The sequence below is a fragment of the Electrophorus electricus genome, chromosome 5 (genome assembly GCF_041902795.1).
Source record: "Electrophorus electricus isolate QZ-2024a chromosome 5, ASM4190279v1, whole genome shotgun sequence".
Lineage (NCBI taxonomy): Eukaryota > Metazoa > Chordata > Actinopteri > Gymnotiformes > Gymnotidae > Electrophorus > Electrophorus electricus.
Genome location: NC_137501.1, coordinates 1,210,001 through 1,218,188, shown reverse-complemented (window position 1 = coordinate 1,218,188; position 8,188 = coordinate 1,210,001). Strand labels below are relative to the sequence as shown.

General features: G+C 43.0%; 1 long non-coding RNA gene across 1 annotated transcript in view; it reads left to right on the top strand.

The window, feature by feature from the left end:
* The first annotated feature begins 615 nt into the window (after window positions 1–615).
* The window catches only part of LOC145658010 (uncharacterized), an 8,815-nt gene continuing 1,242 nt past the window's right edge, over window positions 616–8,188 (top strand). The window contains exons 1-2 of the long non-coding RNA XR_014123943.1: window positions 616–809; window positions 6,216–8,188. The exon at window positions 6,216–8,188 is cut by the window's right edge and continues 385 nt beyond it. This is a non-coding gene — a long non-coding RNA (uncharacterized LOC145658010). The remainder of the gene's footprint in view (window positions 810–6,215) is intronic.

The following is an 8,188-nucleotide window of genomic DNA, read 5'->3' as shown; positions in this document are numbered from 1 at the left end:
GTGTGTGTGTGTGTGTGTGTGTGTGTGTGTGTGTGTGTGTGTGTGCGCATGTGCGTGTGCGTGTGTGTGCGTGCGTGCGTGTGTGTGGGGGGGGGGGGTTACCGACAAGCCCACATCTCTTGAAGTGGTGTGATTTTCTTCAGTTCCATGGCAGAAATAACCAGTAATGTCCTCTAGAGTGTTTATTTGACTACTGTGAATAATGTGCTATAGAAATATGGTTTCCTTTCTCACTCAGTAGCCTCTCTCAGTGTGTGTCTCTCTCTCAGTGTCTCTCTCTCTCTCACTTTCTCTCTCTCTCTCTCTCTCTCTCTCTCTCTCTCTCTCTCTCTCTCTCTCTCTGTTTCACAAGGACCCAGGCAGAAGCGAAAAATGCTCTCAAGACTCTGGATAAAGAGAAGGGAGGCAGTACAGTCTGTGTCTCTCCAGATTACGTCCTTCAGACACTTTAGACTGTCTGGCTGTTTTTGTTTCTGCACTGGACTGGAGCCTCCAGTGTTGTTTATTAATATAGATGATGTGTGCTGTACCTGTATCCTTCCCTGTCTCTGATCTTCTCTTTTCTCTCTCTCTCTCTCTCTTTTTACCTTTTTCACTATCAGTCACTGTGGCCCTTGTTCAAGCTGTCTCCTGTGTGTTCTACTTGCCCTCTGACCCGGAAGTCCTCTTCTATTAGTGTGATGTCGTCCGCGGCGACAACCTCATCTCTGGGGAATCTGTTGTCCTTGGTGCCTAGCAACAGAGATGGTGGTGATGTCATTACTCGAGGACAGCAGCCTCTGAGCATATTGGACCCACCTGTTCCTAATGTAGGTCACCAGAGTCAAAGGTCATGCCTGCTACTAAAGGCTTTCAACCTAGTTCTCATTCATTGGTAGCATTTCTTTTTTTTCACTCCTGTACACGGTGATGTTTACCATAAGTAATAGGACACGGTGATATAGACCATAAGTAATAGGACACGGTGATGTTTACCATAAGTAATAGGACACTGTGGTATTTAACATAAGTAATGGGGCATGGTGATGTTGACCATAAGTATTGGAACACGGTGATGTTGACCATAAGTCATGGGACACGGTCATATTGACCGTAAGTAATGGGACAAGGTGATGTTGACTATAAGTAATAGGACACGGTGATATAGACCATAAGTAATAGGACATGGTGATGTTTACCCATAAGTAATGGGACAATGACCTGTTTGACAGTTTTTTGTTTGACTCTACACGAGTGCAATGGATTAGAGTTTAAATAATGTCTATTATCTTACACTACAGACAGATTTAAGTAGAGGTCATATACACCACTACTGGATAAGTATAAAAGCCCTTTATGTACATAGGCTTTCTGATTTGGGAGAGCAAAATTAATTGGACAGTTAGCTGCCCTGATGTCTCCTGAATGTCTGCCATGTCATTGATTCACTGTCTCAGAGTGTAACACAGAATTAAAGACATTTTTAAAGTAATTTGATAAATACAGAAATTACAGTGGCAGAAAGGCACGGACAAGCTATCAGTCGGGGAAAGTAATGATCCTACAGTGAAGACAGGGGGCAGCACTACCGACCACAGCAAAAACTGCCCCCAAGAGCTGGGGAGCAGAAAACAAAAGAAGTCCTGGCACCAGGTGTGAACAAAGCTTTTAAAGAGACCACACCCACAGCACCTCATTGGTAGGCTGCAAGGTCATGTGACCTCACACACAACAGACCTAGCATTTACATTTATGTGGTTTAGCTGGCACTTTTATCAAAAGCAACAATTCTAACTGAACACAACTTGAGGGTTAAGGGTCTTGTTCAGGAGCACAACAGTGGCAACTTCACAGGGCTTGAACTGGCAACCTTCTGATTACTAGTCTAGTACCTCAACCACTGAGACACCACTACCCACTTCTGTAAACCGAAGGTCAGAAGGTCTGACATCTGGATTCTGGCCTTCTACTGCTATGAACATGAAGCCCAAAGAAATATTGATTCCAGTAAGGCAGGACATTATGACCTGGCCATAATGGACAGAATGCACTGGTAATCTTAGCAACAGCAATGACCTGACCTGAAGAACAGTTTCAGTCTTGAAGCAAAAGTATCGTAACAGTTATTGCAGAGAGAAGAATAGACCAGAATCACTCTACAGGGTTTACTGAATGAGAGAGAAAGGCCAGGCCTCAAAGAGAGAAAGGCTAGGTTACTCTGCACTGGAATGTCAGGAAAAAAGCTTGGCACCTTCTGTAGAATTCTAGGATAGATGGTTTTTTATGGACAAGATGAAGATGAACGTCTAGTGATGGAGAAGTGTGAAGGAAACTGAGGAGCTGTTCGTGAGACAAAGCCACATCGCCTGAGAACGTTGGTGGCACAGATACGTACCCCTGCCCCTGAAACCGACCCCCTAGAAAAGCATAGAGACTCTAAAGCCCAAGTCTGATAGCTTGGTGGTGAAGGTACTTGACTTGAGACTGAAGGTTGCTGGTTCAAACCCCACCACTGCCAAACTGGGCCCCTGAGCAAAGACCCTCAACACTTAAGTTGTTCTCAGTCATAATTGTAAAACACTTTGGATGTCAGTAAAATCATATTTACTCACATATGATAGACTATTGTATATTAACAGTTACATAGCAAGGACACTTTACAGAGAGATATCAACTTTTACAATCACTCTCCAATGAAAAGCAGCAGCCAATTTGCTCCCCCTGGAGGACTGCAAACACCACACAGGTATAGTGGAAGGGGAGGAGGTTCAGACCAGGACAGCGCGCCAAGCATCACTGGACATACATACACACAAGTTTATCTAGACACAGAGGTCACATTCATACAGGACAACTTAGAACAACCTAACCTCCATGTTTTTGGACTGTGGGAGGAAACAGACAGAGTGAGACCATGGAAACTCCACCCAGGGACTCAAACCCAAGACCCCAGCACTGAGAGGCAAACATGTTAACCACCAAGCCACCATACATGAGGAGCTACTACAATACTAGATAGAGTTTCAGCTTGTAACAGGACTCAAACCCAAGACCCCAGCACTGAGAGGCAAACATGCTAACCACCAAGCCACCATACATGAGGAGCTACTACAACACTAGATAGAGTTTCAGCTTGTAACAGGTCAGTGACCCAAAACGCACTAGCGTACAGTGTAGCACGGCTGCTAGGGGGATTTGCAGGAGCAGAAATCAGATGGTTCTTGACAGACAGAGTGAATCACCTGATCTGAGCCTCTCAGAGCAAGTATTTCACTTACTGAGGACACCTCCTCCCCCTCTCCCCCTCCTCTCCGCAGATTGAGGAGGAACAGAGAGTCGCTGCATTGCACAGCAGAGAGAGGAAACCAGGCAAGATTGTCCCTGTCATGCCAGTTTATCCAGTTAATTTTGATCCCTTGTAATGGTGAAATTGGGAAATGTAGCAGTCTATAAAGACTGTGTTTCTTATATAGGTCATCTGGTTTAGATAACCACAGTGACCTTCTCCTTGAATTAATACTGACATTCTGTATTTAAACATCAGTTATTGCTGCATATCTGTTGTGGTTGTGTTTGTTGATTTCCATATGGGCTGCACTGTACACACTACACACACACACACACACACACACACAGCCAGTGCTCAAGAAGAGTGGTCTCGAGGACAGCTGCTGACCTTGCAGACCACAACACACACACATACACACACACACACACACACACACACACACACATCTGTAGTGTCTGCTTTCTGCCTTTTCACTCACCATCTGAACTATCACTCCACATCAGCCAATCGCACCCAGTGTGTTGTCGTGGCAACAGACCTTCTCAACTTCTTAATTGTCCTCATGCATTTGGCCCTGAACACCAAAATGAAAAAAATGTAATTTGTATTTACATACTGTGGAGAGTCCATGTGTACACATAGGTGTGCGCGCGTGTGTGTGTGTGTGTGTATGTGTATGTGTGTGTGTGTGTGTGTGTGTGTGTGTGTGTGTGTGTGTGTGTGTGTGTGTGTGTGTGTGTGTGTGTGTGTGCATATTATGTCTTTTTTCTTTGTCAGTGCTGTTTTTTGGAGAGGGTATAGAACACTGCTTTAGCAGGTGCTTCTCCACCACTCCTTGCTGCTTTAATATGAGCTCAAAGCGGATATTTAATGCCATAGCGCATTAGTGTCCCTGTGATCACCGTCGGTGTTCAATCATTCTGTCTGTATACCGTTTAATCATTGGCACGATCTGGCGCCCTCTGCTGGTGTCTGATCAAAGCTGCACACTTGATGCGTCTGGACTGGTGGGTTTTTCACAGATACTTCAGTTTGCCAAATTAATCAAATAACATACTGACGCCCCCTTTGGTCGAGCCAGTTATTTGAGGAAGCAGCGAATCCCTCAGATTTAAGCATGCAGGCCATCTCTCGCTCTCCGTTTAATTCTGATTGTTTCTGCTTAAATAGGCTGAAGATAAAAACTTTTATATTTGTGTTAAGAAAGGACTTTGTGGAGGGGGTGGGTTGTCTTAGATGAGAATAATTTCAAGGTTAGTTATTTTTTATTGAGCCTTTATAAATAGATTATATAAAATAAATTAATATAAAAATGAATTAATTCCCCAATTGAAAGATTTCCTAGTATTTGAGAGATATTAAATTCGCATCGTTTAATATTAGATATCGCAGTTTTCTAAATCTTAATGCCAGCCAATTTTATTAATCTCTGAGACATTCCACATTTAATTTGTGTCCCCACACCACCCACCACCACCAAGTTTCCGATGCCAAACCCCTTTTCCCCAGATGATTCACGTTTTGTGGCGTAGGTGGATACTTTTCAGACAATTACTACTGTGTGACGGTGGTACATCTGAATACAGACAAACTACTTTTGTTCAAAATGATTTGACTCTAAACGAGATCTGAAATTCAGGAATAAGGTTAAATTCACAGTTAAAGTATCTTGATGGTTTTGACCACCAGAGGGCAGCAAAAGTTAATCTGAGGTATGTTTGTTGTTGTTTGTTTTTGTTGTTGTTGTTGTTTCTTTGTTTGTTGCAATGTTCTTCCCAATTGAAGAGCTGTGTAATATCTCAAGATAATAAAAACAGAAACATGGTAATAATGTACAATCATCCATAATTATATGCAAATTAGCCTACTGAATAATTTTATATTTTACTCATCAGAAGGATAGTTTGTTGTGTGTGACACTGTGACAGAAAATGGTGGTTTGATATGGATGTTACTGGTTGATTTTTATGTTGTCTCTAATGTATGTTTGCATAGACTGATTGTAGGTAACACACAGAGGACAATATCGACGGGCAGGTATTTTCTCAGTGGAAATTGTCCACGTTCACCAGTTTAAAGTTTCTGAGTTCACCTTTAAAATGGTTTGTCTGAGAGAGAGGTGGTAGTGAACTCTGACTTTACCACTGCATTGCGGGCGCAGCTGAGACCCTATAGAGAAGTTCCGGTTGCTGAAGTCGGTTTGGAAAGACAAGCCTGACCCCCAGCCTGGGACTCAGACAGAAAAAAACTGCACAACTGTCTGTTGTTAAAGATCTGTTGTTGCACAATACTGATCTGGGGTCAGTTTTGCCTCTCTTTACCTGGTAGTCAGCTATGACTGCAGAGTGACCACTCACTAACTGTTCACTAAATTACTAGTGATTGTGGATTATGTAATGACAGTTGAGAGGTTTCTAATTTACATTTATGTAAATGAGGAGATTTAACACTCCTGATGGGCTGGAACAGGTGTGTTGGAGCAGAATAACAGCACCCAATGCAGTACTGTAGCGCTACAGGACCTAAGTGGAACACCCATGTGCTACAGAGTCAAACCGCCTTGCGTGTTTTATATCCTGACATATATGTAGTACAACTTTTATATGCATAGTTACATAGGTATAATGTTAGTATTTACAAAGATGCATTATATTTATTTGCATTTTGTTTATATATTTTGTTGAAATATGAAATGAATAATAAACTAAGACTCGGTCATGTGACATGTACATGTCATATGTGACATAGAGCTGAAGCAGCCTAAATAAGGTTGTTTTTTTACAGCTTTACAGCAGCCATAATCAGATCACTGTGACTGTGGTGTGTGTGTGTGTGTGTGTGTGTGTGTGTGTGTGTGTGTGTGTGTGTGTGTGTGTGTGTGTGTGTGTGTGTGTGTGTGTGTGTGTGTGTGTGTGTGTGTGTGTGTGTGTGTGTCATCCTGCTGCAGGGAGACTCAGTGCTGCCTGTCACACACAGGGTAGCGCTGACATTGGCAGTCTGGAGCCCCACAGGCCAAAAAGGTGGGTGGGTGTATCGGGAGAAAAATCAGAGAGAAAATTATGACGAGGGTGTGAAACAGCAGCATGTGTCCTGAGCCGCTCAAAACCCACAGATGTACTTTCAGCAAGACACCCTGACTGAAGGCCATTTTCAAAGCATCACTGTGCATTCTGGGAAGGTTGCTGTGATGTCAGCTGGACTGCACTGCCCCTCTATAGGACTGATAGTGAATTCCTGATTTTTCGAAAGCCATATTTTGCAGACCAGCCTTGACCTTCGAGTAACTACAAAAACCTGCATGGGTTTTGGATTTAAGGTCAAGGCTTGAGTTTCAAAATTGCATGGTGTTTCTGGTGTGGAATTGGAATTCTTTGTAAAAAAAAAATGAATCCAAGCCAGCAGGGCAAGAAACTCAGATATCATCATAACCATGGTAACCTGCTTGCACCCGTATTTTGTGTTAGCCATGTCAGCAGTTTTGCCCAAAGATCCCTTTTAGTGTATTTGTGCCTTCACACTAACTGTAGCTCCCCCTAAAGGTCTGGAGGTCAAAAACAGTGAATAATTGTTTTGTCTTTCACATCATCGTGAATGCAGGTGTGTGTGTGTGCGTGCAGGCATGTGCATGTGCAGGCGTGTGCGTGTGGACCCAGTACTCTCATGGTTAGACATCTGGGGTCGAAAGTGCTGAGTGCGATATACCATAGCCATATATGTACGCATACAGGTACATAGCCATGTACACTGCCTGGCCAAAAAAAAAAGGTCACCACATGGATTTAACTAAGCAAATAGGTAAGAGCCTCCCATTGGATAATTACTGCATGGGTGATTATGTTTCAGCTGGCAACAAGTTATTGAACCCGAACTGATGCAGTGAGTAGCTTCTCATTTGTTAAACAACCATGTCAAAAGACACATCCTGTGGTCATGGAAAAGATGTTAATCTGTTTCAGAAGGTTATTGGCATGCATCAAGCAGAGAAAAACATCTAAGGAGATTGCTGAAACTATTAAAATCGGGATAAGAACTGTCCAACGCATTATTAAAGTGGAAGGACAGTTGGGAAACATCATCTTCAAGGAAGGAATGTGGTCGGAAAATAATCTTGAATGATCCCTTGAATGATCGTGATCGGCGATCACTTAAACATGTGGTGAAATCAAATCGTAGAAAAACAACAGTAGAACTCAGGGATATGTTTAATAGTGAAAGTAAGAGCATTTCCACACACACAATGCGAAGGGAACTCAAGGGATTGGGACTAAACAGCTGTGTAGCCTTAAGAAAATCACGTGTCAGTGAGGCTAACCGGCAAAAACAGCTTCAATTTACTAGGGAGCATAAAGATTGGACTCTGGAGCAATGGAAGAAGGTCATGTGGTCTGATGAGTCCTGATTTACCCTGTTCCAGAGTGATGGGCGCATCAGGGTAAGAAGAGAGGTGGCTGAAGTGATGCACCCATCATGCCTAGTGCCTACCGCACAAGCCTGTGGGGCAGTGCTATGATCTGGGGTTGCTGCAGTTGGTCAGGTCTTGGTTCAGCAACATTATGGACCCAAAGAATGAGGTCAGCTGAGTACCTGAATATACTGAATGACCAGATTATTCCATCAATGGATTTTTTCTTCCCTGATGGCTCGGGCATATTCCAAGATGACAATGCCAGGATTCATCAGGCTCAAATTGTGAAAGAGTGGTTCAGGGAGCATGAGACATCATTTTCACACATAGATTGGCCACCACAGAGTCCAGACCTGAACCCCATTGAGAATCTTTGGGAAGTGCTGGAGAATACTTCCATCATCAATACAATCAATACAGATCTTGGGGAAAAATTAATGCAACTCTGGACAGAAATAAATGTTGTGACATTGCAGAAGCTTGTGGAAACAATACCACAGCGAATGCATGCCATA